Source organism: Peromyscus californicus, unplaced genomic scaffold (assembly GCF_007827085.1).
Source record: "Peromyscus californicus insignis strain IS unplaced genomic scaffold, ASM782708v3 Scaffold_5__1_contigs__length_169319896, whole genome shotgun sequence".
In the NCBI taxonomy this organism is placed as follows: domain Eukaryota; kingdom Metazoa; phylum Chordata; class Mammalia; order Rodentia; family Cricetidae; genus Peromyscus; species Peromyscus californicus.
In genome coordinates this window covers 152,982,070-153,009,760 of record NW_026294573.1, presented here as the reverse complement: position 1 = coordinate 153,009,760, position 27,691 = coordinate 152,982,070, and the positions used below count along the sequence as shown (strand labels likewise).

Here is a 27,691-nt window from a genome sequence, read left to right as displayed (position 1 = left end):
ATCTTCCCTGTGGGTGTGTGTCATGAAGACATATTAAAAAGCTGTGTCACACATTGCAGTCTGTTAAAATTTGCAGAATGTTTCCAGTCATAGTATTTCATTTGATTTTCACAACATCCTTGAAGTTGGGTGGATTACTGGGGCTTGCTGGTCTCCAGCCCAGCTGATAAAGAAAATCCTAGAAATCCAAGTTTCTGAGAGACCTTCTCAAGGAATTAAAATGGTGAGCAACAGACCAGGGCGCCTGGTATTCTTTTTGGCTGTCTGTGTGACATTACTAACACGTCTCTCTCTCTCTCTCTCTCTCTCTCTCTCTCTCTCTCTCTCTCTCTCTCTCTCTCTCACACACACACACACACACACACACACACGCACACACACACACACACACACACACACACACACACAGGCACACGCGGAATTATTTTACATGTCCATTATATCTAACAAGATGCAAAATTAGAGAGCAAAGACAATGACAATGAAAGTTTTAAAATGTTTCTCGTCACCTAAAGTTTGTTGAAAAACTGAAACAAATTTACAAAAGAACTCCAGGAAGAAAGAGCTCTAAATTATGAAGGCCTTACTAAATAAGCCAGAATATTAGAGGACTGTTATCAAGAAAGAGGAAGAGATGCCCGGGCAGTGGTAGTACACACCTTTAATCCCAGCACTTGGGAGGCAGAGCCAGGCAGATCTCTGTAAGTTCGAGGCCAGCCTGGTCTACAGAGCAAGATCCAGGACAGGTACCAAAACTACACAGAGAAACCCTGTCTTGAAAAAAAAAAAAGAAAGAAAGAAAGAAAGAAAGAAAAAGGAAAAAGAAAGAAAGCAAAGAGAAAGTCGGCCCTGCTAAGTGGAAAGTAAGGAGTCATTTCTCTAAAGAAACTTGGAAAGGAGAAAGAGATGGATGGTTGTGTGCAGAAGTATGTGGAGGTGGGCAGTAATATATTAAGGTAAGGAATCAATCAAATAAACAAAAAGTAAAAATAAATACATATCTATAGAAGGGTATCTTTAAAATTATCATGAGATTGGCCATGGGTCAAATTGCTTATAAAGAGATAATAACACAAAATTTCAAGAGCAATCAAACTGGACAAATGGGATGAGCTCAGAAATCTATACTTTCAAATAACAATCCTAAGGAAAGAAAGAAACATTCAAAACAGGAAATACTAAATTTAGGAACATAAAAAAATAAAAAGTGAAATTATTCATTTACATTTATTAATCTGAATTATTAACATTCACCAGTGAACAATGAAAGAAGGTATTTGAGGTTCCAGGAACAACTAACAAAACACAGTCTCATTTCAATAATGGAATTCAGGATGCATAGTTCAGAGAGAGATATTAATTATCACAACATTGTAAGACTTCAGGTAGTCATATATGAAATATACTCTACAGTAGACTAGAATAAGAAACTGATATTCCCTGAGGGTCTTTGGAGAAAGCCTCACAGAGTAAGTGATCCTCACAGAATCTTGTAAAATATATAGAAATTAATTAGGAAGATAAGAAACAGAAGGACATTTCAGACCTGTTGTGCAATGAAGCAATGAATATGCAAGAAGGCATTTGTAGAAGTATGGATATTGTGTAAAGGGTAAATGCTGGAGCATGTTTAAACAGTCAAGGTTAGAGGTCACTGGGATGAGGAGCAAGGAAGAACAATGCATGTCAGACTCAGCTTAATGCTTTTCCCTGAAGAAATTCTTAGAAAGAGGTCATTGAATTTGTTCTGCCTTTGTGTGGTATGTGAACTATGGAAACTCACATTCTCAAAGTTCTTCTATCTTGTGTTTCCTAAAATATCTTTGTAGACATTTTCATGCTTCACTAATGAGTCTGGAATAATAATACCTGCTATGGACTCAGCTGAAAACCTACAGATAGGTACTCAATTTTATTGTCAGAGGTTTGCATTCCATTTCTAACCTATTAGCTGTGCTTCTTTTTAAGGCCCAGGGATATAGGAAATTCCCTGTTCTCATATCTACTAATATGTGAACTTCTTAGTTAGTGGTTTTCTCAGAGAGGATGTTGATAACCTATCTAAAGTAAATTAAAATACTGATTACCATTTTTCCCTTTAGGATGTTAATGAATTCTTTCCTCACAATTCCTGTCTCTTGCTGTGTGTGCTTTTCGTCATAGGCCTTCTCTGTTACAGAAATTTCAGAAAGCTAATAATACCATAATTACTTGTGACTAAAGAAAACGGAGGAGAGAAAACTAATAAGAAAGCTAAGGAGAAAGTGTAATTGCCCCGGCGAAGGCCAATGGCAATTCAATAAAGTGCCACCTGGGAGATATGGAGACTGAAACAGTAAATAATACCTCTACCCTTCCAGAGAACAATGGCAGATAGTTAAAAGTGAACAATTCGGTGACATGTTGGTGTTTGAGAGTGAGTATAACTGCTTACAAAACAACAGAGGTAAATTATATTCTTTATAAATACCATTGAACCAGATTTCTTAGAATATAGTCTTAAAAATGATTTTTATAGTATGAGAAGTTACATCAGCTGTTCTACCATACCAGTATGTGTACTTCCTTCCATATTTGTATTAGTTAAACCTATAAAGCTTTTAAATAAAAAAAAAATTCAATGCATACCAAATTAGTGTTAAGCCACTGGCATATTATTACTACAGGGGGTATGCATATACAAATCAGACCTTGTTATTTAAATTTGCTGTCTGGATGGAACTTTAAGGCTTAGGAAGTTGTCAGAAATGAATACTTACTGATTCCACCAGCTCTCCCTGTGACTCACAGTCATGAGAAAATTGAGATGCCCTGTTCCAGAGTTTGCACACACTAGAGGTCCTTGCACTGAATCCACCACTGTAATAATAGTAACATCATATTTGAGACAAGTTGCTAACTGATTCCAACCAGGATAATCCTTATGGTGATGAAATGATACCCATTTCCTGAGAAATAAAATCACATGAGCCGAAGTTATTTACATGACTGATTACTTTGGGTAGTGTGGCACTCTTTGACAAATTATATGGTAATTAAGAAAAAAATTGGGAAGAAGAGCTCAGTGGACAAGATGCTTACTGTACAAACAAGAGGACTTAATATTAGATGCCCAGTACTCAAATAAATGCCAGACATAGTTGATAACCCCAGCACTTGGAAGTGGATCTCTGGGGCTCACCAGCAAACCAGTATAGCTGGGAAGATTAACCCCAGGTTAATTAACCCCAGGTTAATTAACCCCAGGTTCAGCAAGGGAGCCTGTCTCCAAAAACAAGGTGGAGAAACAAGTGAGGAAGACATTGTGATAGAACTGTCTTGTGTCCACATGTGCTTGCATGGAGAAGCACACTGGAACACACAAGTACACACATAATTATCCACACACACAAAACACGTATATACACTCACTGAAAAGAAGAAAAAAAATTGCTAGTTGAATCATTGCCAGTGAAAATAACTTTTTTTCCCCGTGTTTCCTTGATTTATTGTCTATTTTCTCCTCCACAATCGTCTGTTTCCCAAATTATTGGTCATTTGTTTATGTGTCAATTTTTCCTTCATTAAACACTCATTAATTCCCATTAAATACCAACCACTAAAGATATGAGAAGATAAATGTGAAGTGAGTTAAGATGAAGTAACTTAGATTGGTTAGGTTCTAAGATTAAGGAGAAGAAACTCTTGGACGTTAAAGTTGTTTTTATTTGTAACTATTGTTGAAATAAAGATATGACAGTATAAAACACTTAAAAAATGTTTAGCAAAAATTAGCAATATCCAGGGTTGGTCCCAGTTCCTCCAATTCTCTTGATCTTGGAGTATTTGAAGTTCAGAGGTCCAAACTAGCTTAGGTGTGTGTGAAAGCCTACAGATTGGGGAAGAAAAGAAATAATGGACCTTATATCATTCGGTCATTGGAGAAATTTCTGTCCTTATTTGTATTGTGTCATCAAGACCAGGCTATTCCTCAGAAAGTACACTAACATCTTTCATAGTGACTTTAGTTTGAGGACAACACATACTAGGATTTGTAGAAGCTCAAATTCAGCATGGTTCTCCTCTCAGTTACCATTTTACTAAGAAGTAAGTTCTTCCCTCTTAAGATTTTATCATGTACTCCTATTGTGATGATTTTTCATATCTATTTCTTCAAATACAAATCCAGTTCTTGGATCTCAAAATCATGTCATCATTTTCACTTAAAAGTCAGCATATCCTTCAACAAGCTCACCACTTTTTCTTTAGGCTAGTTTTGCTTGTTTGTCTTTAGTTTCCTCATTTCAGCCAAGACCCACTAATTAACCAACCTTTGAAAACACCTTTGACTCTCGTGTTAATTTATGTCCAGGACTGAATCAGAAGACAGTAGCTATGGTGTCCTTTTCTCCATTGCCACTCTGATCCATTCTTTCCCTACACTGCAGTTAACTGTTGTCCCTAAATTCATGCTCTTGAGAGTTTGCAGCATTTCTATCATGTTGTGTACCATACATACTTTGTTTTTTGTTTGTTTATTTGTTTCCAATGGTCCTACATGTCAGTCCACTGGGACCACTCCTTAAATAGCCTTGTTAACACAGCTATACATTCTAAAATTGGAGGAATATCTTTAATGTCCTCTTCCTAAATTCCTAAATAATAATAATTCCTTAATAATGAAAGGATAGAAAATTGAAACTTGCCAAAATTTAGAAAGTTATGTGAATAGTTAGTAAAGGAAAATAGTGTATGTTTTTATTTGTACCATATTGCTTATTTATAAGCAAAGTAATATTATAAATGACTTTAGACATATAAGTAAATAGTATGAAAAAAATAGCAACCCATGTGTCTTAGTTAAGGTTTCTATTGCTGTGAAGAGACACCATGATCACAGCAACTCTTATAAAGGAAACTCTTATAAACATTTAATGGGGTAGCTTACAGTTGCAGAGGTTTAGTTCATTATCATCATGATGGACATGGCAACATGCAGGCAGACATGGTGCTTGATCTGAGAGATCTACATCTTGATTGGCAGGCAACAGGAAGTGAACTGAAATACTGAGTGTGGCTTGAACATATATGACATTTCAAAGCCTGTCTTCGCAGTGACAACTTCCTCCAACAAGGCTACACCCACTCCCATGAAGTGCACCTCTTGATAGTGCCACTTCCTTTGGGGGCCATTTTCTTTCAAACCACCATACCATGTTAAGTAATAGTTTCATTGTTAATTTAGTGGTGGTATGCAAATAATTAAGATAGTCTAAAGTTCAAGAGTATTTTTGATTACCAATTATGTCATAGTTTCATAACGATAGATCTAATGAGAAATGGGAATCATAATGGAGCTGGTTGGTCCAATAGGAGAACTGAGCATCCCTTTAGACATTTATATAGCATTGGGAAATTTATCCTTTCTAGTTTTATTATCTTTATACAGTGGGATTCCATGTTCATAAAGAGTTGTGAGAATTCAATGAGATATTTATGTGCAAAAGATCCAGGAAATATGTAAATAATAAACATTAGAGTTAATTACAACTGTATTATCTAATATACATAATATACAACTTAATATACATACAGTATGTGGGCAGGAAAGACCAGCTGTGTCTGGCTACTGTTTAGAGTGAAGACATGTTGGGGAGAAATAACTGCTTTGCTATTAATTAGCATTGATACAAATGATAAAGTTTATTATAATTCAGCAAAAGAAAAAGAACTTTAGCATGACAGATTTTAATATTTTTATGGAAATATAATTAGCTCCTTTTAAACTATTACACATTGTATTGGGTTACATTTTATTAGTTCATAGGCAAGGAGAAGAAAATAGAAAACAGAATGGAAATTAGATTGACTTTTATTAAAAGTCATAAAATCACAATGAAAATATATAATGTAAAACTGAGAATTTTTCATTAAAATAGGAGTATTGGATTGAAATCTAAACTTGAGTTCATGAAACCTCTTATCAACTAATTTCCAACCATAATGAGAGAACAAGCATCCAAATGAAATACCTTTTTTTATATCTTTTGGAAGAAAAATAAAAGTAAGTTACTTAACATTAAGCAAGGATATAATAAAAAGAGGAAACAGCAAATATTCTTAGTTCTAGTATGTTTATGTTTTCATTATACATTTTATCATTCTGAAATTGTTCGATCTCCATTATCTTTAATTTCTTCTGTACTGGGGTAGGCAGAGTTTTTCTGTCCTTGTTTCTCACTATTGAACTCAAGATGGTAATGAAGGCAGTGTCATCCATTCCCTTCCTGACTACTGTTTGCTCATGTGCTGAACAGTGGCTGTAGCACTCTCTTAGAGTTAACAAAGAGTTACTCTTAACACACATTTATAGCGTCCCTCCAAGACAATTTCCTCATAGAGTATATTAGGTTTCTGGTTGTTTTTAATAGTTTCATTAAGACATCTGCCTCTATTTACATTAAACCTATGCTTTTCTATTAACTTTAGTTTAACAGATTAGTGACTAATTCATTTTAAATTATTAAAGTATCAATATCTACAACTCTAGAGGTATATAAAAACTTTTTTCCTAAAAAATAGTAACAGTTAGCACTCTTAACTCCTGAGTCTGTCTGCATCTTGATAAGCCATATTTGGTTGATATCCACCAAAGGGCTGCTCTTTTCTGACAGAGAGAAGGTACAGAAGAGGGATTAGGAGGAGAGGAAGGACAGGAAACCGCAGTTGGGATGTAAAAAAGATAATTAAATTAAAAAATTAATATTAAAAAATAGTAGCAGTCAACTAGATAGGTAGTGCATTTTGTAAAGCCTTGGTAGGGATGAAGACCTAATTCTAGAACTCACATAAAATGTAGACAAGGTGGCACATGCTTATAATTCCAGTCATAGCTGGGGAGGAGGCAAGGAGGTGAGTAGATCCTTGGGGTTCCATAGATAACAGTCTAACTTACTTAGAGTAGTTCTAGGTCAAACTGAGACCCTGTCTTGAACCAAAGGAGTAAGTGACCTTAAAAACAGTACTAGAAAGCCGGGCGGTGGTGGCGCACGCCTTTAATCCCAGCACTTGGGAGGCAGAGCCAGGCAGATCTCTGTGAGTTCAAGGCCAGCCTGGTCTCCAAAGCGAGTTCCAGGAAAGGCGCAAAGCTACACAGAGAAACCCTGTCTCGAAAAACCAAAAAAAAAAAAAAAAAATCAGTACTAGAACTTGCCCTCTGACCTCCAATACAAATACACACACATACATGAACACATGCATGCATACACATATAAAGCATCAGTCATTTCAAATGAGCTAAGACTTAAAGTTTTCATATATTTATAAATAATGTAAAATAATGCAATACAATTATTATTCATCTAATTTTGATGAAATATGTAGCTGTTAGGAACATTAAAACTTACTGATCTGATCAATGCCTATCACTGTATCAGTTGTATCAGAAATTCAAAAGTAGGCCAGAGAGATGAAATCCTTAGGGCCTACATGGTGGAAGGAGAGAACCAACTCCAGAAAGTTGTCTCCCTACCTCTGTGTATGTGCCGCGCGCACATGTGCGCGCGCGCGCGCGCGCGCGCGCGCGCACACACACACACACACACACACACACACACACACACACAGTAAATAAAAATGTAATGCAATTTTTAAAAGGTGTTTAGAGTTATCCTGGGGCATATAGCAAGTCTAAGCCCAGCCTAGGATACATGTCAAAAATGGTACTGTCTTAAAAATGAAATAAAACACAACAAAAACCAAGTCCCTCACTAACCCAAACAAAATTTAAAACATGTTTTAAAGTGTGTTACAAAAATATGGTTGCCTAAATATTTATACTCAAGCAGTTTTTCAACTGAAACATTATTATGTATTTCAAAAAATGTTATTTTCACACTAGTCAAAGTTATCAGGAAATGTTGTCAGACTTGATTATCATCTTACATCAGACAGTGGAAAGTACTACAACATGAAACTTGATTTTTAATATTGTCACCATTTTAAAAAAAATCGGTACCTAAGATATATGCACTTCATAAAGGAGTTTTATTTTATTCATAATAAATATACATTGGTGTTTACCATATTTTAATGCTTGTCATATTTAAAGTTGTCATTCCTTTTATGTTAAAATAAATCCTGCTTCCCACTTTTAAAGTCTTTTTTATGTATGTATACAATTTGTAAATTAAGATAATATAATTAGCTAGATATAGCTTCCATGAAATTTTGCCTGGTTTCTAAATTTTCATTTAAAATGGATGGAGTCCAAACAATGCAGGTCTGGAGACTCAGTTGTTTACTCTAAAGTATAGAACCATCACTTGTAGAGTGGAAAGGCTACAGGTGTTTCATTTTGTGTTTTTACTCAATGTAGGGAAAACTCATTTCAATTTTGAGCTGCTGTAATAAAAACACTATAGACTGGGTCACTGAGACAACGAACACTTATTTCACAGTCTGGAGGTGCTAAAGTTCAAGGCTGAGAAGCTAGCAGACCCAGTGTCCAGTCAGGCCTGCCTTCTTGCCTGCAGACAAGCTTCTCTCTGCAATTTTATACACAGATCAGAAGAAAAATTTTCTATGCTGCCCAATGTCTCCTAATGGTGCTAATCTCATCCATGAGGGGCTTCATTCTGATAACCTAAGTACTTCACAGGCCTACCTGCACACATCACTTCAGATGTATGTTTTAACATACAAATGGGAAAAGAGGTTCAGAGGGTCAGCTTTACAATTCCTAGCATGTCACCCAGCAACTTCTTGAGAATAACTACAACTTTACCAGGTAAAATATTCAAGGGTGTTTCTACTGGATAATCTGTGAGATTTGAGATAATTTGTGTTGAAATTATGCTGTTTTTTCATTTACGTATATCATAGTTGGTAACTATAGACTTTAATTATTTTTGTTGTTTTACAGTAAACTGCTTTATACTTTTGGAAATAACACTATCTTTAATACACATCTGTAATACACATAAATTTCTATTTTAAGAGCTAGAGAGATGGCTCAGCATTTAAGAGTACTTGTTCTTCCAAATGACCCCAATTTTGTTCCCAACACCCACATTGGGAGCCTCACAAATTCCTTTAACTCCAGCTCCAGAGGAATTCCATGCTCTGCTCTGACCTCCAGTGATGGCCCTCACAACTATAGTACACACACACACACACACACACACACACACACACACACACACTAAAATATATAAAAATAAAATAAAATGAATAAATAAAAATAACATTTCCATTTTAAATGAAATTGTGAGCATAAATCTTTCAAGGCTGAATAATTTAAGAAATTCTATGTTAGAATATGTTCTTAATATTCCTAGTACAAGAAAAAATATAATTTACATATAAATACACATAGGTATACAAGTAAAAATGGCATGCTTGATAACACTAATCTTAAAGTACATTACTCAGCATTGCTGCACATGGTACTTAAGAACTTCATAGAGCTTTTAATTATTGTTCTTCATCTACAAGGCATATAAGTTAAAACATAAAACAATTAAAAAGAACATATACACCAATGGCTGCCCTAGTTGCAGGCCAGAAAGAAAGACTCCTGTGAGCAAGCCTCCCCACCAATATCCTCCAATGGACCCTGCAATCTACAAGACCCACCCCCTACCCCAAACACACCCATCCACCTGCAACCTCAGTGGCTCCCTTAGACACAGAATCCACCAGCTCTGATTGGAACAAGAGCTCCAATTGGACCAAGAGTGGTCCCATGAGACACAGAAACAGCAAGCACAGATTGGACCAAGAGCAGCTCCCTTAGACACAGACACCTATTGCACCTATTGGAGGAAGAGATGGATTGACACCAGTGCAAAAATACATACAACATAAAGAGCAATATGGCACCATCAGAACCTAGCGGTTCTACAACAGTAAGACCTGAACATCACAATATAAAAGTAGAAGAAGTGACTTAAAATAACATTATGAAGATGAAAGAGGTCTTTAAAGAGAAAATAAAAATTCCCTTAAAGAAATTGAGGAAAAGCCAAACAAAAATGGAATAAATCAATAAACCCCTTAAAGAAAGTCAAGGAATCTAAGGGGAAAAAATTAAATAGGTGAAGGAAATAGTTAAGACCTGAAAATTGAAATAGAAACAATGAAGAAGACACAAATGCATGGAATGCTGGAAACAGAAAATCTGAGTAAACAAATAGGAACTGCAGATGCAAGCATAACCAACAGAATACAAGAGATGGAAGAGAGAATATCTGACATGGAGAATACAATGTAGAATATAGATTTACCAGTCAAAAAAACACTAAAGCCAAAAGAGTCATAACATAAAACGTCCAGGAAATCTGGGACACCATAAAAATGCCAAGCCTAAGAATAATAGGGATAGAAGATGGAGAATACAAACTCGAAGGCACAGAGAATATATTCAACAAAATCATAGAAGAAAACTTTCCCAACTTAAATGAGGAAATACCTATGAAGATACAAGAAGCTTACAGAACACCATATAGACTAGACACCTCAAAAAAGTCCCCTCACCACATAATAATCAAACCGCTAAACTTACAGAATAAAGAAAAATTATTAAGAGCAACAAAGGAAAAAGGCGAAGAGAGTTATAAAGGCAGACCCATCAGAATAACATCCAACTTCTCAATGGAGACTCTGAAAGCCAGAAGATCTTAGACAGACAGAATGCAGACACTAAGAAGATCCTGGACAGACAGAATGCAGACATTAAGAGACCACAGATGCCCGCGCAGACTACTATAACCAACAAACATTTCAATCACCATAGACAGAGTGCACAAGATATTCCAAGACAAAACAAGATTTAAACAATACCTATCCACAAATCCAGCCCTAAAGAAAGCACTAGCAGGAAAACTCCAACCTAAGGAAGCTAGATACACCCACAAAAACACAGGTAATAGATAACCCCACAGCAGCAAATCCCAAAGAAGGGAAATACACATATACTACCACCAAAAGATAACAGGAAGTAACAATCTCTGGTCATTAATATCCCTTAATATCAATGAACTCCATTCACCTATAAAATGACACAGGCTAACAGAATGGATACAAAAACAGGATCTATCCTTCTGCTGCATATAAGAAATGCACCTCAACTTCAAAGACAGACACTACCTCAGAGTAAAAGCCTGGCAAAATATTTTCTAATCAAATGGACTTACAAAGTAAGCTGGAGCAGCTACCCTAATATCTAACAAAATAGAATTCAAACTAAAATCAATCAAAAGAGATGGGGAGGGACATTACATATTAATCACAGGAAAAATCCACCAAGATAAAGTCTCAAGTTTAAACATTTATGCCCCCAGTACAAGGGCATATGTAAAAGAAATGGGAGACTTCAATACCTGACTCTCAACAATGGATAGGTCTGCCAGACTGAAACTTAACAGAGAAATAAGGGATCTAACAGATGTTATAACTCAGGTGGACTAAAGAACTATCCACCCTAACAAAAAAGAATATATCTTCTCAGCAGTCCATGGAACCTTCTCTAAAATAGACCACATGCTTGGTCACAAAAGCAAATCTCAACAGACACACAAAAATGGGAATAACCTTCTGTATTTTGTTGGGCCACCACGGCTTAAAGTTAGATTTCAAAACAACAAAAATTATAGAAAGCCTACAGTCTCATGGAAACTGAATAATGCCCAACTGAATCACCAATGGTTCAAGGAAGAAATGAAAAAATAAAGACCTCCTAGAACTCAATGAAAATGAATGTACAACGTATTCAAACTGATGGGACACTATGAAAGCAGTGCTAAGAGGAAAGTTCATAGCACTAAATGCCCACATGAAGAAGATGGAGAAATCTCACACTAGCAACCTAACAGCACACCTGAAAGCTCTAGAACAAAAAGAAGCAAACTCACCAATCAAGAATAAATGCGAGGAAATTATCAAATTGAGGACTGAAATCAGTAAAATAGAAACACAGAGAACAATACAAGAAATCTATGAAACAAAGAGTTGGTTCTTTGAGAAAATCAACAAGATAGACAAATCCCTATCCAAACTAACCAAAAGGCAGAGAGAAAGCATCCAAATTAACAAAGTCAGAAATGAAAAGGAAGACATAACAATAGACAATGAAGAAATCCAGAGAATCGTAAGATCACACTTCCAGGTCATACTTCAAAAACCTATACTCCCCAAAATTGGAAAATATAAAAGAAATGGACAATTTTCTGGGTAGGTACCACATACCAAAATTAAGTCAAGACTAGATAAATAATTTAATTTGTCCTATAACCCCGAAGGAAATATAAATAGTCCTTAAATATTTCCCAACCAGAAAAAAAAAATGCCCAGGACCAGATGGTTTCAGCACAGAGTACTACCAGAATTACAAAGAAGAGCTAAAAACAACACTCTTCAAATTGTTCCACACAATAGAAACAGAAGGAACATTGCCAAACTCTTTTTATGAGGCTACAGTTACTCTGATACACAAACCATACAAAGGTGTGATAAAGAAAGAGAATTACAGACCAACTCCCTCATGAACATTGGTGCAAAAATACTCAGTAAAATACTAGCAAACCAAATCCAAGAACACATCAAAAAACTTTTCCACCATGATCACATAGACTTCATCCCACAGATGCAAGGATGGTTCAACATATGAAAATCTGTCAATGTGATACACCATAGAAATAAAATCAAAGAAAAACCCCACATAATCATCTCATTAGATGCAGAAAAAGCCTTTGACAAAATCCAACACCCCTTCATGATAAAGGTCTTGGAGCAATCAGGAATACATGGAACATACCTAAATATAATAAAGGCAATTTACAGCAAGCCAACAGCCAACATCAAATTAAATGGAGAGAAACCCAAAGCAATTCCAGCAAAATCAGGAACAAGACAAGGCTGTCCACTCTCCCCATATACATTCAATATAGTACTCAAACTTCTAGCTAGAGCAACAAGACAACAAAAGGAGATCAAGGGTATAGAAATTGGAAAGGAAGAAGTCAAACTTCAGCTATTTGCAGATGGCATGATAGTATACAAAAGTAACCCCAAAAATTCTACCAGGGAACTACTACAGCTGATAAACACCTTCAGGAATGTGATGAGATACAAGATTAAATTTAAAAAAAAAAAATCAGTAGCTCTCCTATATTCAACTGATAAATGGGTAAAGAAAGAAATCAAAGAAATATCACTCTTTATAATAGCTACAAAATAATATAAAATACTTAGGGGTAACTCTAACTAAGCAAGTGAAAGACCTGTATGACAAGAACTTTAAGTCTCTGAAGAAAGAAACTGAAGAAGATATCAGAAAATGGAAAGATCTCCCATACTCATAGATAGGTAGGATTAACATAATAAAAATGTCAATCTTACCAAAAGCAATCTACAGGTTCAATGCAATCCCCATCAAAATCCCAACACAATTCTTCACAGATATGGAAAGAACAATACTCAGCTTCATATGGAAAAAACATAAAACCCAGGATAGGTAAAAGAATCCTGTACAATAAAGCAAATTCTGGAGGCATCACGATCCCTGACCTCAAGTTCTACTGTAAAGCTATAGTAATATAAATACTTTGGTACTGGCATAAAAACTGACATGTGGATGAATGGAATATAATTTACGTCCCTAAATATTAATCCATACACCTTTGAACACCTGATTTTTGACAAAGAAGCCAGAATTGTACAATGGAAAAAAGAAAGTATCTTCAACAAATGGTACTGGCATAACTGGATGCCAACATGTAGAAGATTGCACATAGATCCATATTTATTGCCATGTACAAAACTCAAGATCAGGTGGACCAAAGACCTCAACATAAATCCAGTTACACTGAACCTGATAGAAGAGAAAGTGGGAAGTAGCCTTGAAAGCATTGGCACAGGAGACCATTTCCTAAATATAACACCAGTAGCACAGGACACTGAGAGCAACAATTAATAAATTGGAGCTCCTAAAACTGAGAAGCTTCTGTAAAGCAAAGGACATGGTAAATAAGACAAAATGACAGCCTACAGAATGGGAAAAGATCTTCACCAATCCCACATCTGACTGAGGGCTGATCTCTAAAATATATAAAGAACTCAAGAAACTAGACATCAAAATACCAAACAATTCAGTTAAAATTGGGCTACAGATCTAAACAGAGATTTCTCAACAGAAGAATCTCAAATGGCCAAAAGACATTTAAGGAATTGCTCAACATCCTTAGTCATCAGGGAATGCAAATCAAAATGACTCTGAGATGCCATCTTAACACATGTCAGAATGGCTAAAACATAAATAAAATAAAAAAATACTGATGATAGCTTATGTTGGAGAGGATGTGGAGTAAGGGGAACACTCCTCCGCTGTTGATGTGAGTACAAAATTGTACAGCCAATTTGGAAAACAGAATGCTGATATCTCTGATTTGTTGAGAATTAATCTACCTCAAGACCAAATGATACCACTCTTTGGCATATACCCAAGGGATTCTCAATCATACCACAAGGACATTTGCTCAACTATGTTCATAGCAGCATTATTCATAATAGCCAGAACCTAGAGACAACCTAGATGCCCCTCAGCCAAAGACTGGATTAAGAAAATGTGGTACATATACACAATTAAGTATTAATCAGCTGTAAAAAAAAAATGACATCATGAAATTTGCAGCCGAATGGATGGAACTAGAAAATACCATCCTAAGTGAGGTAATGCAGACTCAGAACGGCAAACATGGTATGTACTCAGTCATAAGTGGATACTAGATGTAAAGCTAAGGATCATCAGACTACAACCCACAACTCCAGAGAAGCTAGCTAACAAGGAGGACCCTAAGAGGAATGCATGGATTGTCCTGGGAAGGGGGATTAGATGAGATCTCCATGAGTAAACTGGGAGTGAGTGGGGCAATACAGGGTAGGGGATGGGGGATGAGAACAGCTTAGCCTCCGAGCAATAGTGGAGAGGGTATCTGAGCTGACTTACCCTGGTTATCAGATTAGTGAATACCCAAACTTTCACCATAGAGCTTTCATCTGGTAACTGATGGAAGCAAATACAGCAATCCACATCCAAGCACCAGGCCAGCTCCAGGAGTCCATTGGAAAAGAGGGAAAAGGGATTCTATGAGCAAAGTGAATCAAGGTTATGATGGGAAATCCTACAGAGACCCAAGTCAAGCTAGTGGGAACCCATGAACTTTAGACCAACAGCTATAGAGTCTGAATGGGACCGGACTAGGCCCTTTGCATAATCCAGACAGTTGTGTGGCTTGTTTTGCTTAAGGGGCCCCCATGAGAGTAGGATCATGTTAAATGAATAAAAAATTTAATAAAAATAAAACATATAATGTGTAATAGGTTAAAGACATTTGAAAGAGGCAAATATATAGATGCTTAGATATTAATGATATATAGAAGTTGCAACATCATTTGCATTATCTGATTGAAGCATGATTCTCCTTAAAGCTGAAGAATAAGGCACAATGGGAACTACAGGAAAAGAAGGAGGGATGAATGAAAGCAGAGAAAGAAAAAGAGAGGAAGTGACAGATGCTGAGGCTCTGCTGACTTTCATGGGAGGCCTTACCCTGGAAGCGGTGGGAATGGGGAGTTGGTGGGGGGAAGACTGGGGGGGTGGGAGGAGGGAGGAGAGGGGATCTGTGGTTGGTAGCAAAATGAACAGAAAATTTCTTAATAATAAAAAATACATACAAGTAACAATAAACAGACTCAGTAGGTTAAAGAAGAAAAAAAAATGAAAGGTGTCTGTGGCTCCATAAAACTGACTTCTGAGTAGCTAACAACTGAAATAAACCAAACACTAGAAGGACTTTACTTGATATTCTGAAACTGTTCTATGGCCTACCAGGTGAAAAGCAACAGAGTATCAGCAAACAATTATACAAAACCTAAGAACTCAATTAGACACAGACTGGAAAAAGGAAAATTAGTGGCAATACATCATGAGGAGCATAAAGGGATTTAGAAAGAAGTAAAGTGATGACAATAGGACTTTAGGTTTCAACACCTGCACACACACTTGCTCACACACACATAGGAGGATTTCGGTGACTCTAATCAGTGCTACCATTTGTAGAAATGCAATGTAATGGATAAATTCCTATTCTGAGGAACTAAAAGAAGATCATCATGCCACATTAAATCCAAGGTCATGGCAAATCCATTGTTTGCTCAAATACTGAACTATTTTGATTCATCAAGAGTAGAAATCAACCATGACACACATATGTAATTTATTTGATTTGAGAAAAAAGTAGAGTAACACACTAAAGAGTGAGAGATTAGTCAAAAGAATGCCTGATAGGTATTGCTTTAACATGGAACTCTACTCTGTGTAGTGGAAAATTACATTATAAACTATTTGCATTTATAAAACATATATATTCCATTATAAACTATTTGCACTTATAAAACATTTTGCACTTCATTTGAAGAGATAAAACTATTCTTATTAAATGTAAGTATTTAATGAGGCAGGATGAAAACAAAGGGAAAACTTGGGGATATGAGAAATAAAAGGAGTCCTAACCTAGGAACTTGGTTGAGAAATCTAGCTAGCTGAGAATCAAGAATTTCAACATAGTTACACAGCATCTGCTGTGAAGGCTGCTGTCCCAGAGTTGACATTCCCATTATAAAGAGACATTTTATGTTAAAATGGCAATGAAGTAACCTTAAGACCTAAACGTATGTGATTTTGAGCAGGGTCTCCTTGTCCTCCTAGGCATCTTCTAAGACTCTCATAAAGGGACTATGAATCTTGTTTTTAGTGAACACATCCTAACTTCGTCCATGTCTGAGTTTTGTCTGTGTTCAGTCTTGTCAGAGCCCTTTAGCAAACACCTTGCTCTCTCACTTATGTTCCTTAGTGACACTTTCAAGACAAAAACTTCAAATCACATCTAAGGAACTGGAGAGATGGCTCAGCTGTTAAGAGTATTTAGGGATCTTGCAGAGTCCTCAGTTTGATTCTCTGCACCCACTAGGTGGCTTATAATTGGGGTCCAGCAACTATTTCTGCCATTCACAGTCTCTTGTATGGAAGTGATATACATAAACTCACCCAGGCAAACACTCCAACACAGAAGTAAGTAAATTAATAAATAAAATAAATGAATCTTAACTGCTGAAATACAACATTTGTGAAAACAATGAAATGGGAATTCTTTGAATTGGGTAATACTTTGAGTTAGGATAAAATTAATCTATCACTCCTTTGTCAAACTAATCAACATTCTTAATATTTCTAGTACTGGTAAAAGATTATTTAATTTTGAATTTTTATTGAAATCTGACTATTATCTATGTCCATGTGTATCTGTGCTTGGTCTTGTAAAATTCAGGAGTATCCTTATTTCAATGAATTCCTTCCATTTGAGTTTTGAATATTTTTATATTTTGATTGCTTTCTTCTTTGTTCCAATACATGTGTATAACAAATTGTCTTTATCTGTTTTCTATAATAACTTTCTTTTAATTGTTCTAAAAAGCTTGGTCCTCTTTTATTTTCACTGAAATTGTTTTTTTTTTTTTTTTTTTTTTTTTTTTGCAGTTTTCATGCATGTTTCATTACTCATAACAGCTCTCTTACATTTTACAGTGCTTCTTGTATGGAATTTGTTGGAAATAGTAGAGACATTTGTATGTTTTATTAAATTGACAGTTGAATATAAGGAACATATTATTAATGTTTTTCCTTACAAGTTAAAGTTTCTCAATATTCTGGATAGGCTGTCAAGTTTAAAACTGATGACAAATTTAAATTTCCATTGAAATAAACACATTGTACATCAAAGAGAAAAAAATGCTACTATGGACCATAAACTGCATTTATTATGTTTCTTAGTTCCACGCAAAATTTATTTAATGAGCACTTAATATGCAACTTATAGAGATTGTTGTGAAATATTAATTGAAATTATGCTACATTTGTTTACGCTGAAAAATATTTGTCTAATGATGCAAAGATGTGTTATATTCTTTTATGTTACATTTGTTTAACTCTGTGAAGCTGTGTTACTTTGCCTGTCTAAAACACCTGATTGATCTAATAAAAAGCTGAACAGCCAATGGCTAGGCAGGAGAAAGGATAGGTGAGGCTGGCAGGCAAAGAGAATACATAGGAGAAATCTCAGAAGGGAGATTGGGGAGAAAAACAGAAGAAGGGGAGGACATCAGGGGCCAGCCACCTAGCTACACCACATGCCATGGAGTAAGAAGTAAAATATATATATATATATATATATATATATATATATATGTGTGTGTGTGTGTGTGTGTGTGTGTGTGTGTATGTATACACAAAGGTAAAAGCCCAGAGGCAAATAACAGACAGGATAATTTAAGTTAAAAAAAGCAAGCTAACTAGAAATAAGCCAAGCTAAGGCCGGGCATTCATAAGAAAGAATAAGCCTTCCTGTGATTATTTGGGAGCTGAGTGGTGGGCCCCTCAAGATCCAATGAGTGAAAAGAGTAAAACCAACCAACCAAACAAAACAACAACAAGAAACAGCTAAAGGGATTACAAATAAACAAGAATTTCATCGTAAAGAAGTCACAGAGCATATTCAAATAGAAAGAGGCACCTAATACCACTTCACTGAATTTTTTATATTAGTGTACAAAAATGTTTATGCCTAGTAAATGGCATCTTCTTTATTTTCATATATGTATTAAGGTCTCTTAATAATTTACTTAAGGACTGGACTATGACATCCCTTCATAAAAACAAAACAGAAGAGAAAAATGAGAAAAAGCAAAAGGGGGCTTAAAATGAGGAGGGAAAAGGAGGTAAGAGGATAATACACAGAAATAGAAAGGAATAGGAGATAAAAGTGCTAGAGATGTTTGAAAAATCCATTAGGAAAATTATTTTAAATATGTATATATATGCACATGTGTGCACACACACAGAGTTATGTCATACACAAGAGTCACAGACTAACAAAAAACATGGGAAATCTTTTAAGTTGTTGTACAGAGGATTCAGAGACACTCCCAGGACAATATATTTTATTACCATTATCCATGGTTGTCTCCTAGAAATTGAGGGTAAGACCATATTGCTTAAAACATCATATACTTTGGATATAAGACGTGGAGGAATCCAACTGAAACGGACCTGGAAGTCTTTCCCTGTGAACTAGCTCTCATAGTAACTGAAAGTGTTATGCAGGATGCTAAGGGCGAAAAGCAGTCAATAGTTCTTCCCCAGCTGTAAAGCACATGAGCCAAAACAATGACTAGCCCAGCAAGATATCCCCAATGGTGCAATCATAGTATTTTTAACTTCGGGATAATCACATTCCTAAACCAGTGTAATTTCTGACTATATTCTAAATATGCAAACTTATGTTGACAGAAACTGTATCTCTCATCCCCTAAGAAAGATTTTTCTTATTGGTTTTGTTTTGGTGATGGTAGTGGTGGTGTGTATGTAGCATTCAAATGCCCTAACAGAGATCCACAACTGGTTCAAATACAGAGAATAAGAAGCCATGCAATTCACACTCCAAATTGGTGTAACTACAGTGAAACCTCTACAGTTAAGCCTGAGGGAAAATAATGAACGATCATGCAGAAAGATTGTAATAGCCAGAGGACCAGAATGACTGCTGCCAGAGGCAGTATCTTTTAGACATGACAATGATACTGTACCCATGAACACTTTTAAACAAACATACATCATGGCAACAACAGTTGCTTCAATCTTATGAGTCTTAAGAGGGAAAGCATATTTCTATTAACTTTGTTTTATAATAAAAATATTCATTCCACAGAATTTAGGTGAATTGTTTTAGACCAATTACTATTCATGTTCACTTACATACAAATTCCACTGGGCTGTTGGCATGGTATATTGGAAATTATAGATGGGAAGATTTGGAAATGTGGGATACGTGAATATATACAAAGAGTTTATCAATGCTAATTCTTTGATCATGAGATTTCTTTCTGTCTTGCTTCTCCTAGGTTGAAATAGGTTTTCAGATTGGAGTAAGAAAAACAAAATTTGGTCTGCTTGCAGATGGTTTATTTGAAAATAACCTATGAATTGTCTCTCTTTTTCTATCTATATTTCTCCTATACAATATACAGCTTTGAAAAACTCTTAGTATTTATGTTCTGAGATTTGTTGTCTCCACACTGTTTCCATTGCTCACATTCATGGTCTATTTTATGAGGTTCTTGGTTATGGTCCTGAGAACATAGTTGTAAAAGTTATCAGAAAGTAACAAAATATTTGTGTTCTTAATTAAAACATTAAAATACACTAGACCCAGTGGTTCTCAACCTTCTAATGCTGTGACCCTTTAATACAATTTGTCATGTTGAGGTGACCCCTAAGCATAAAATTATTTTCAGTGCTAATTCATAACTGTAATTTTGCTACTTGTATTAATCATCATGTAAACGTTTTTGGAGATAGAGGTTTGCCAAAGGGGTCACTACTAACAGATTGAGAACCACAGCACTAATTTTTTTTACTATTAAGAAAATTTTGGTTCATTTTACATACCAACAACAGATCCCCTCTCCTCCCTCTCGCATTCCCCAGCCTTCCCCGCAACCAAACCCCCATTCTTACCTCCTCCTCCCAGGCAAGGCCTCCTGTGGGGAGTCAGCAGAGCCTGATACACTCAGTTAAGGCAGGTCCAAGCCGCTCCCCCTGCACCAAGGATGTGTAAGGTGTCCCGCCATAGGCAGTGGGCTCCAAAAATCCCACTCATACCCTAGAGATGGATCCTGATCTCACTACCAGGGAGCCCCTTAAGCAGATCAAGCTACATAACTGTCACACCTATTCAGAGGGCCTAGTCCAGTGTCATGGAGGCTCCACAGATATTGGTCCACAGTTCATGAGTTCCCACTAGTTTGGTTTGGTTGTCTCCGTAGGTTTCCCCATCATGATCTTGATGTCCGTTGCTCATAGAATCCCTCTTCTGTCTCTTCGACTGGACTCCTGGAGCTCGGCCCACTAGAATTTAGTATCAAAGCTATGAAAAAAAATCAGTTTGTAACTGAAAATAAACTACTATGAATTGTCACTTATGAGGGAAAAACACTGCTCCACATGCATGTGCGTCAGGACGTGTGGGAAGGTCAGAGAACAAGTTGTAGAAGTCAGTCCTTCCTCCACCCACGTGAGTTCTGCGGATTGAAATCAGGTTGCCAGGTTTAGCAATAAGACCCTTTCTTTTCCCACTAACCCATTTCTATGGCTGTTAGCATGTACTAATTTAATTCAGACTAGAATTTAAGACTCTTCAAACAACTGTAATTTCATTCTTTCAATGTCACCAGCATATACTAAGGAGGAGTTTTCATTTCTCTCGACACTGTCCAGCTTACATATAGTTCTCCAAGATTTGTTTCCATTCCATTTCATTTAAAAATATTCTAGTACTATTTCTAAGTCTACAAATTGAGTATTGGTTCTATGATATTAATACCCATCCATTCAGGACAATTCTATAAATAACAGCAATAAATTTATATGGGGAACATTAGTTCATTAAGGAAGAAATTTTAATCCAATTTACTCAAATAATCTGTGATTACATTTTATTGAAAAAAAATGATTCAGGGCTAGTGATGGTAGTAGTTGTAGAGTGCTTGTGGGGCATGTACAAAGCCTGTGTTCAGTCCCTAACACCACACTAGCTGGCCTGTTGTATATGTCTATAATCCCAGCTCAATATAGCAGAGTCACGAAGACCAGGAATTTAAGGTCATCCTCTTCTACATAGGGAGTTTGAGACCAGACTGGGATTCATACAAAATTATTTAAAAATAAGAACAGACTAGAAATCTAAGTATTCTGTTTAATGATAATTTCATATTGCTGGTATTATTAAGAAAACACTCAGTGGGGTTTTGATGTGTTTGCATGTCTGTGTATGATGTATTGGCTGACCTTTGTTTTGAACTCTCTGGGATTATTTGCATAAAGACCAGACATGCAGGATATAGTGTCTCACTCTGAAGTAAAGAGCAAATTTGCTTGCTCCTCAGCTTAATAATATAATGATTGCAGGAGAATCGAGGATGGACTTGCTTACCTCCTCTTATGAAATATTCAAGTTTCCAATGTTTAGCATTCCTCCTCTGAAATTCACAGTGTTTGTATGGATCACCTGGGCATCTTCATTTCTCTCTGTGGGAGTGGAGTTCACATTAAACCATGCAAAAATTCAAATATTCTAGGTTATATGGTCTTATATCCAATACAATCCCTGAAACTACGTTGAACTAACTTATTATCTTGTAAGTTACCTGAAAATCAGTCTTCATGAATTTTGAAAGATAGTTTGGCAATAAAGATAAGACACTGTTAAAGGCACCATATTCTGCATAGAGAACTCTGAGAGTCACATATGCTGTTAATGGAATTTAACAGGAAACCCATGGTTACACAGTACATATATTGTTTAATCAGGAAGAAATAGCTCTCTATTTTGTTGTCTATTAAGAAAAAATAGAAGAAGTGATTGTGTGTTGACAATTTGAAAGTAGGCTCAGAAACAACTACCTGAGAATGTCCTGCTGTTGCTATTTCTCCTGTAGGTAAGAGCTGGATTAAAGACAGGAGAAAAGATGGAAGGGAAGAGTTCCTCAATGATATGAATGTTATATATCCAAAATACAGGAGGAATAATAAACAACACTGTCTTTACTTTATGTAAAACAAACAAGCAAAATGTGTCATCTGCCATCCAGGGGAAATTTTTTTTTTTTTTCGAGACAGGGTTTCTCTGTGTAGCTTTGCGCCTTTCCTGGAACTCACTTGGTAGCCCAGGCTGGCCTCGAACTCACAGAGATCCGCCTGGCTCTGCCTCCCGAGTGCTGGGATTAAAGGCGTGCGCCACCACCGCCCGGCAAGGGGGGAAATTTTAATATGCCTCAATACATTCCAAAGCAGACATAGCTCAGTAGAGTCCAGTGCTGAGGCTTTTCCATATTCTTAAGCCTGAGGCATTGGTATTTTGACTAAGTTACAACTTGATGGTGTTCACTTGACATACTTCTCCAGTGGACTTAATGGCTTTAGCAGCAGCTATGCTGAACTTAAAATTCATAAATTATCCTTAAGCATCTACTCTTTTTTTTTGTTTGTTTGTTTTTTGTTTTTCGAGACAGGGTTTCTCTGTGTAGCTTTGCGCCTTTCCTGGAACTCACTTGGTAGCCCAGGCTGGCCTCGAACTCACAGAGATCCGCCTGGCTCTGCCTCCCGAGTGCTGGAATTAAAGGCGTGCGCCACCACCGCCCGGCTAGCATCTACTCTTATATACAAATGTATAGCATATAATGTGCTGAAGAAGGCTAGACAGGGGAAATTAAAGCAGCATAAGAATGAAGCAGAGCCCCTCACACCTCTGGATTTGGTTTATGTCTCTCACTTGGTGTGATACATGCATTTTTTATATCCTTTGTAAATATCATACTACTACACAATGTATCTTGATCATATCCACACCTTATTCCCTCCCTTCAGTTCCCCTGGTCTACTCACCAACGCATTTCCCCTTCTAACGTTCCATGTCCATTTTGTTGTTGTTTTTGTTTGTTTGTTTTTGTTTTTGTTTTTTCTTTTCTTTTCTTTTTTTTTTTTTTTTTTTTTTTTTTTTGGTTTTTCGAGACAGGGTTTCTCTGTGTAGCTTTGCGCCTTTCGTGGAACTCACTTGGTAGGCCAGGCTGGCCTCAAGCTCACAGAGATAAGCCTGGCTCTGCCTCCCGAGTGCTGGGATTAAAGACGTGCACCACCACTGCCTGGCTTGTTTTTGTTTTTCAAGACAGGGTTTCTCTGTGTAGCTTTGTGCCTTTTCTGGAACTCACTTTGTAGACCAGGCTGGCCTCAAACTCACAGAGATCCGCCTGGCTCTGCCTCCTGAGTGCTGGGATTTAAGGCTTGTGCCACCACCGCCCGGCTCCATGTTCTTATTTTGAAAACACTAACTCCCATAGGAACATAGGTGTGGGGGCATCCACTGGGGGCATGAGCAACTGACCAGTGAATATCCTCCAAAGAAAAGTGATTCTCCCGCCCCAGCAACCATCAATTGCCAAAAGCTGGAGATGATACCTCAGGAGCCACTCCCACACCTTACTGGAATTTTTAACTCATGTGTGTCGTTATCAAGCAACCACAGCTGCTGTGAGTTCAAGTGTGCAATGGCCATGTCATGGCCAGTCCAGAGGACAGCATTTCACAGTGTTCCTCCTCACCCTCTAGTTGTTACACTCTTTCTGGCCCTCTTCTAATGTTTCATGAGCCGTGATGGGGTATTGATATGTATGTCCCTTCTACACTGTCACTTATTTTCAGCACTTGGAACATTTGTGAGACTCAGCATTAACCATTATTCATGGCAATAAGAAGCTCCTTGGACCAAATTTCAGAGTAACGCAGACCCTTGAATAGAAATGTAAATAAAAGGTAGTTTGGCCAGGTAACCACCCAAATAAAACATTAGTAGGCTTTCCTCTTGGCATATAACCTTCCTCATTTTGGCTTTAATCATGTCTACCAAGCATGAATTCCTTATTGTGGAGGAGCCTTCAAGTACAATCAAGGGATAAGTTTATCACAATAAACTGCCTTACCACTGCTGTACAAGTGTGCACATCTTGCCTGGTAAGTCAGTAGTTAAGCATGTAAGGTCCATCATTAAGTAAGAATATTAATGTATTTTCTTCACTAGCAGCCTGCATCTCACCTTCTGGCAGAGAGAGACTTTCCTGGTCAGTTCCAATCTGTTCTCCCTATGGTTTGTAACCACCATGCATGCTGTATTCAGCAATAGGATCTCATCATGTATTTACGGGGAGCAATCAATAACAGTAGCCTATATTATTGTTTAGGGGGCCGCCAGGGACTCTCTGACCAATAGCTTGTAGGTAAAAAACAGATACCTGACATATATGCATGTATATTTACATATATATACATGTTTTCTCAAACAGTGTTTGAAAGCAGCCAAGGGAAGGTTACTAAGGCAAAAATCATGTATGAAAACCTTGGGACCTTTAATTTTTTTTTTTACTTTATCAACACTTCTTTTTTATCCACAAATCTGAAAAATACATCCCATAAACCACTTTGCAATCTCATTTCCAAAAGAAATTATTTAAAATAAAAGAAATAAGCAAGCTCATTTTTCATTTAGTTTTCCAACTTTCCTTAATTTTCAAAGTTTAATTGCCATTTAAAGCCAGTCATGGAGTTACAGATTACATCTTCAGGATAATTTAATTTTGAAAAGCCATATGTAAGTGTGTGTGTCTTAAGACATATATATATGTATACATGAAATATCTTTCTTAACTCCAATCTATTTGAGTATGCATTTAAGGAAATACAGCCTCTCAGTTCAGTTTTGCAATAACTCTTCCTGAACATTTTTGCTGCCTCCATCTGAGTAGAGGTCTTTGGGAAGAGCTCCTTAGGCTGGTACCTGATAACATAGACTTGTGTCCCTTATTGCCAATGACAGCATGAAAGCATGCAAAACAAGGTATTCTCTGAAAGAAACAGAGGTCAATACAGAAAATATAAAGTACAGTTGTAAAAGTTCAAAAAATACAGAAAACACTGGACTTGATATAAGAAAAGTATGGTGTTCATTAGAGATTTAGATACAATCAGTAATCTAAGCCATCCTGTTGAAAATCACTAAGAGCCACAGGAATGACAAACTCCATGTTAATCAGAACTAGAGTATGTTTCCTTCAGTTGACTTCACCTTATTGTTCAGACAGTTCTCCTTTACGAGGATTCCTAAGTGGCTGATTGGCACTTACTATTGATGTCCTGGTATAGGACTCTAGGATTCTTTTCTTTACCCCTTCTAGGGAGTCCATTCTCTGACTTTTTAAGATATCTTCAGCACATGCCCCAGGAGTACTCAGCTAAGTACTCGCCTTCAGTCGGCGGCACTCTGCAGGTTGGTAATTTCCTCTGTTTGCAGATCTAAGTACTACATGCTGACTCCTGTCACCTTTGCGTCTCGAATTCACAGATCACATTCATCAATTTAGAAAACTTACTGGGTTCAGCTGTGACTCACGGCTTTATGATACAACCTGGAAGTTCACTATCGGCCATAAGCTTGTAACAGGACTCCCTCAAATTCTTGATTTAGAACAAAAGAACCAAACAACATTTTTAAAAAGGCAAATAGCACAAACAAAATAATAAAAACCCCAGAGTCTAACATCTCACCTGCATCAATAGAAAAACAACATAAACTATATAAAATATAAAAATAGATTTATTTATAGTTTGGCAAAAACTGTGGAGATTCTCAGACTATCTCTGCCTTCCTATAGAAAATTGGTCATTTATAGAGAGCTAATAACAAAACCCAGGAAATATACATACATATGTAGCTTCAGTGCTGGATCCTTGGGCATGGATCTGGGAAGCCTGTCAGGAAAGTCAGTTGCACCTCCTGAGGCCAGGCCTGTAGCTTCTGAAGAACAGAACTGTCTCCATTTCTTTATGCTGTGATTGGAAAAACAAATAATTTAAGCATTCCTAATTTTAAAGGAGACTGTTTACAATTGGTTTTAAACATGGGCCTCATTCTTCCTCCTCAGAGACCTGGATTTTTCTGAAGTCTAATATGAGAAAAAGCTTTGGTTCATTGTTTTTCTTTTTCTTTATCTTTTTTTTTTAATTTGGTGAATTCCCACCTTAAAATGCCTTACTGATAAGAATTCATTTGATTATGTAGGTAGTATTTTTTGAGTCCAGTCCCAATGGATACATATACAAAACACTCCCTCACCCAAGGTCCAGGGAAAATTGAGGAAAAGGAGACAGACAGGTTATAAAACCCAGAGGACTAAGGAGTTTTCTGAGATTGTTTTTCTATTTTTTTTTTTCTGAGACAGGGTTTCTCATTTCTCTGTGTAGCTTTTAGCCTTTCCTGGAACTCACTTGGTAGCCCAGGCTGGCCTCGAACTCACAGAGAACCGCCTGCCTCTGCCTCCCGAGTGCTGGGATTAAAGGCTGTGCTGCCACCACCGCCCGGCTCTATTTTTAATTGTAGTAGATGTCACAGTAGGTCCTGTCTCCACTTTCTGTTTGGTCTAGTGATATATTCTGTGCACATTGCTCGTATACACAATTTTTATGATATTTCTCATGGAGATAAGTACCATGGACTCCACTCAGGCAGTAGCCCTCATGCAAAGTGACTGTGCTTCTGCTTTTCAGCCTCCTGGTTAGTGGAGACTGCTGAGCAGCATTGAAAGGAAGACAACTTTTCATTTCATGGTTTGCAAGCCTACCATTTTTTGGGAAAATGTTCTTGGTGTGTGTGTGTGTGTGTGTGTGTGTGTGTGTGTGTGTGTGTGTGTGTGTGTGTGTATGGATAACTTAGAATTACTATTGCTGCAATGAAACTCCACAATCAAAGCAACTTGGTGAGGAAAGGGTTTATTAAGCTTCCACATCACAGTTCATTATCAAAGGAAGTAAGGCCAGGAACTCAAGGAAAGAACTTGGAGTCAGGGACTGAAGAAGAAGCCACCGAGTTCTGCTGCTTATTGGCTTGTTTGCTCCTCATGACTTGCTCAGCCTGCTTTCTTATAGAAACCAGAACCACCAGCCCAGGGATGGTACCACCCACAACTGGCTGGGCCCTCCCCCATCAATCTCTAAAAT

The 27,691-nt window shown here is 36.9% G+C and overlaps 1 long non-coding RNA gene across 1 annotated transcript in view; it reads left to right on the top strand.

Annotated features, from left to right (window-relative positions):
- The window catches only part of LOC128097851 (uncharacterized), an 81,021-nt gene that overhangs the window by 1,388 nt on the left and 51,942 nt on the right, over positions 1–27,691 (top strand). The window lies entirely within an intron of this gene.